Source organism: Homalodisca vitripennis, chromosome 1, assembly GCF_021130785.1.
Source record: "Homalodisca vitripennis isolate AUS2020 chromosome 1, UT_GWSS_2.1, whole genome shotgun sequence".
Taxonomy (NCBI): Eukaryota; Metazoa; Arthropoda; class Insecta; order Hemiptera; family Cicadellidae; genus Homalodisca; species Homalodisca vitripennis.
Window position 1 is genome coordinate 128,522,444 of NC_060207.1, and position 6,000 is coordinate 128,528,443.

The window sequence follows — 6,000 nt, forward strand, 5'->3', positions numbered from 1 at the left end:
TGTTAACAAACTTATTCATTCCGATATTTATTCGTTGCCATTATAAACCTATATATAAGACTAAAGTAAAAATATTCGCTAACGCTCAGCCAAATCTCTTGGAGTAATATGCACCATAAACAATGTTTTGATTGAATAATGTTGCTGATAATGCAGATAGAGTAGAGGTTCTATTCTATAAAACGAATTTTAAAAATACAGATTGGTGCGCTCAATACCATTTTAATAGGTCTTTCCAAAATCCATGCATTATATCAATAATCTTTTATTTCTTAACACTTTCACTGCCGCCTCCTAATTTTGACAACTTTCTTACACTGCCGCCCATTTTTAACGATTTTTAAATATATATAATTTTTTAACTAATTATAAGAAAACCATAGGACTTACATTTTTTTAAAGCTAAGTTCTTCCTCTTTCTACACAGATGCTCATGCATAAATATTTTCAAACAGAAAGTCTTGGTTGAAAACTTAAAAACATAACGTTTTTTGTAAAAAATAAAAAGTTGACCAAAAAACATCACCATGTACTAGTCTGTAGCATAATATATTTTTTATTATTTTTTTCTGTATTTAGAATTGTCATTACTAACACTATAGCTACACATGTTTACAATTAAAATTTACTTATGCTGAAATATTTTTTTTAGTGTGGAAAGTCTTGAATAATAAAAAATAAAAAATAAAAAATAAATAAAATAAAATAAACAATAAACTGTAAAATTCTGTAATAAACCAATTATTTACAAAACACAAGAATAAATGTTTTTATTACTAATTTGCTTATATTTGTTATTTGAGTAAAAATACAATGTCAAACAAACTTACTTGCATCTCCAAGAAGTCCATCAGTAGTAAAATCGGGATCATTATCTGTGTCATCTTGGAATAAATCATCACTTTCACTGTCACTTGAACATCTGAGTAACTCTTCTAGAACTTGATTGTCTTCAATACTGTTACGATTCATTGTATTTACTCACAAAACAATCATAAACAAACGTAATAGCAAGCAAAACAATAACGACGCAGACGACGAACTACGGTAGCAGAACGACAACAAATAGCCGACGCCCGACGCGAAGCGGTAAACAAACCACTTTTTTTCCGATGTTACAGATGACTGCCAACAACATTTCATAGATTATAATACATAGAGTAAGAAACAAAAACATCGAATTAGCGAATGACTATCAATGCCGAATTTCATAGTCGTTTAAATGAGTTTTTATTACTGTAAAAGTCGGCGCCGTCAAATGACGTTGTCGGCAGTCTATAGAACTCCTTGCGCGACGTCAAATTACGTTGTCGGCAGTGAAAGTGTTAAATATAAACTAAATAAAAGGTTTCTACAAGCATACTCCGAATTTAGTGCCGGTATGATACTCCTTTATGTCTAACTACCGATTGAAGACCACAGAGCGTTTCTCACCATACATATAGCTTGATTTTTTATTAATATATGAAAAACTAATATGAAAAAACGTTGATTTTTAGAGGAACTATTCAATGACGTTTCAATTGTCTTTAATAAATTAAATTATCTGGGCGCAAATCTAAACTTTGCTGTCAGAGCAGATTAATTCAAGAAGCACACATCGCTCCTCAGTGATAAGTTGTCATCGGTGAGTTTGTCTGTTGTTGTTGTTGTTGTTGTCTGTTTCTTCCAAAGCTTAAGAAATTAAACGCAAACGCGGAAAGTTTTCAAGTCGTATTCAAACTTGAACTGTATTGTATAAATCGCAGAAAATTCTTGTTTTTAGGAAAAGATTGATAATTTGAGGGGACCTGTCAGTGAAAAAACAAATTTAAAACAAAAAATTCTTTTTTACTTATTTTAATTCAGTAGCTCTTCCTGAATACATTGATACCAAAAACATGTTATTCTGTTGCACTTATTCACATTAAAAATTAGTTTTATTACTAAGAGTACACGAAGCCGAAAATGACATATGTTGGCCACTTCATATAGTATACAGTGTTATGGATGAAATCTACATAAAGCATTTTTTGGATCATTGCAATCAGCTGTTTTTATTTCAGCTATAATCCAGTTAGCAAACATAACCTCAAAATTGTAAGTCAAATTGTTGTTTTGAATAATATTTACTGTTTATTGTCTTAGTGTTTTTGAGAGATGGCTAGACTAAAAAAAGTTTGGAAAAAGGCGTAATATTTCAAAAACTAAAACAAATAGTAGTGTGGTAAATAATAGTGTAAATAGTAGTGTTGTAAATAATAGTGTAAATAGTTGTTCTTCTTCAAATAATGTAAAGTAGCTCTACTAGCAGTGAATCTTTTTTCATAGCAATAGGCCTATGCCTGTCAATGAAGGTAGGCCTAGTATACCAAGTTCTTCAGCAAAGAAGCTCAAGAATATAAAACTATGTGCAGAAGAGCCTGAGTATTATGGACATAATGTCAAGGATGGTAATGTTTTTAGTAAATATTTCAATACTAAACAAACAACTGTCAAAATTTGCGGTTTGTAATCAGTGTTTCTCTGAACTTTCATTAGAACTGTTTGAATATCCAGAAAAACGGAAAGGAAATAGTGTCTAGATTATCACTCATATGCAATAACTGTGATGCTAATGTAGATTTTATGACTTCTGAAAAAACTGAAAAGTGGTTTGTTTTTGAAAACAACATTAGGTTAGTGTATGCGATGAGAAGTATCGGCAAAGGACGTTCAGCGGCACAGACATTTTGTTCGGTAATGAACTTACCCCAACCCCCCTTGAGATTGATAGTTACAATAAAGAACTGAGTAAATGTATTTCTGAAGTAGCTAAAGAAAGCATGCAAATTGCAAAAAGAGAAGCTGTAAATGAAAATGACGATAACAGTGATCTTAGCGTAATATTCGACGGAACCTGGCAGAAGAGAGGTCACTCATCATTGAATGGTGTGGTCACCGTGACAAGTGTAGATACGAGTAAGGTACTTGATGTTGAGTGTATGTCTAAGTATTGCAATACTTGTAAGGGTAAGCAAGTTCTTAGCCATGAAGGATGTCTTGCTAATTATAGAGGAACCAGTGGAGGGATGGAAATAAAAATGGTGTTGTCAAAATATATGAGCGCTCTGACAAAGGTAATATTCCTACACGTTATGTGAATTACTTAGGCGACGGAGACAGTAAAGCCTTTGAGGTTGTAAACAATAGTAAACCGTATGGACCTGATATTACAATACAGAAACTTGAATGTATTGGACATATCCAGAAACGTATGGGTGGTAGGCTCCGAAGACTGAAGGAAAAGTACAAGGTGTAACATTACCCGATGGCAAGCCTTTATCAGGGAAAAGGAAGGTTGACTGATAATATAATAACAGAGCTACAAACTTATTATGGAACAGCCATTAGACAGAACTGTGATGATGTAGATAAGATGAAACAAGCAGTATGGGCTACTTTTTTTCATAAGTTGTCTACTGCAGACAAACCTCAGCACGGCCTATGCCCAGCAGGCACAACTTCGTGTGTAAGTATAATCGAAGTAAAGAATTGAATGTTGAACCACCATTACCAAAGAACAATATACCATCTACAATCATGGAAGTAATCAAGCCCATCTATCAAGACTTAGCTAATCCTACCTTGCTAAAAAAATGTGTCCATGGAAAAACACAAAATCAGAATGAAATCATTCAATAATATGATTTTGGACGCGAGTTTTCAAAAAATAATTTTGTTGGATTAGAAACATTGAAAAATGGAGTGTATGATTCTGTTATATGTATATAATGAGGGAGTTTTAGGAAAGGCAAAAGTTATGGAAAAGGTAATGTGGAAAATCTGGTGCAAACTGTATTGTGGGGACTAAAACGTCAAGATTTGAAACGGGTCTACGAAGCTGAACAGGCTATGAAAGAAATTGAAAAAAGGGCTCGTGCGGCAAGACTAAATGTAAAAAGAAGACTTCAAGACAATGAACAAGTATCCGATGATCCAGACTATGGATATCGTGCTCATTAGTGGATATAAGTGCGATTATTGTGAGTTATAATCAATAATTTTTTTTATTTTTGAATTTCCGAAAGTTGTGTATTTTATTACTTAGGTACCAATATTTCCTAAAGTATTTATTGGTTTTTTATGAAACTTTCACAAGTTATTTATAGTATTATTAGCAACAATAATAAGCTTTTTCTAGAAGATTTGAATAAAATATGAAGTTTTTATAAGAGTTTTCAATTTAATTGTATTGATTTATTTATTTGATATAAAATACATGACATTAAAAAAAACCCATGCTACCAAAACTATTTATATTCCTTATTATTATTTTTAAAGAACTATACGACATCAGGTTAAAATTTTCATGAGGTTTTATGCATTAGTTTTGCTGAGAAAAGTGTACCACAATATGTGTAATTTAACATGGGCGAGATAGGCACTGACAGGTCCCCTTGAGTCTTAACACATCTAAAGATTTTTTATTTAATTCTTTGTCTCCTAGTTTGATAGTTGAAATAAAATTTACTTTGAAAATTAAGATAAAATCCGAAATAAACGGCATGATGATTGAAATTAATTACTGTGAACATTCTTTACTTACTTAAAAATTATTTAATGTAAGTATAGCTTTTGTAATTTTATTTATAGAATAAAATACTTTGTATAACAAAGTAAGATGATATTTATTTACTTATATTCCATTATGTATGAAGTAATTGAGTAAATCAATAATTAATTAACATTGAAGGCTGGGCTACATCAGCGCATGGATTGGGACTCGGTGCAAATCAGCTGGCTCAAACAGGTAATGCTACAGTTATAAACAACACATTTAAAGCCGTGTTCCCGACCCATTTGGTAAATAATCATACATTTATCTCTTTGAAACGTGGGGTGATACCCATATTCAAAGAGACTAAGCTGTCAAGGGTTGTTGTACTGATAAAGTGCCATCGATCGCCAGGTTCTAACGGGATATTACTCCAATAGTGACACGATACTACACGAGCCTATCAATAAATGTGTTTGACCCAGCTAGAATAACTTGTTCACAGGTACAAATATACATGACCAAATGCGACATTATCTAAAAATTTAGTTCAACGGTTCGTTAAGAAAAGGAGGTAAGATATTACTGATAGTGTATTTGGATACGGTCGGGACACTTTTTAGGGTTTTGTATACACAAGGTTCGCTAAAGACGCCTTTCAGATCTATAAGGTAGTCCAGTTGGCCAGTACACATTTAGTATGACAACGCAAGTGACGGATGACCTCGAAAGGCCCAGAAAGGAAACCATAGCTCGTGCTAGCCGACTATTCTACTAGCCATGATATACAGCATATCCTGTTAAATTCGGCCAACTGGCTGACATACCACATTAATTGCCCACTATCACTCCTAATACTTCACACAAACTTCAGTAATAAAGGAACAATTAGCAAAAAGCCAACTGGATGGGCCGTAAGTTAATTATGAGCCGTAGCAGTGTTTGAAGCTGGACAGGCAAATTTAACGGAATTATCTACGTCTGATAAATAGCAACCTATTGAAGTTTCAATTTGCCTAAAAGAGAAGTGTTTCGTAATTTGTTTGTGGTGAATGTGATGGTTATTTCTAATACGGTAGATAATAGTAGTTGTATAGTTCACTAGCTAATAACTAAAACCAGAATTAGAAGTATACATAGGATAAGACTATCCTGCTGGTTGGACATTAAACGGTAATAGTCTGGTGGTATTCGAGAAGTAGCCAGGCTAGATCATTTAGGTCGGTCTAAAATTTACGAGATTTTCTCTACTACACGCGGGTAAGCCTGAAGTTGACATATTCAAAAAGGGTTTGAAAGGATATAGTGGATTAAAGATATTTACCATAGTTATTTGTTACAAAACGAATAACACAACGTTTCAAGGATAGAAATCTAGTTACAGCTATGCACTCTATGTAACTATATTAAACTAGAGGATAAATTGTACCGTCAAGATCAGGGAATGGCGATGGGATCCCCTATATTTCTCATATTAAGCAATG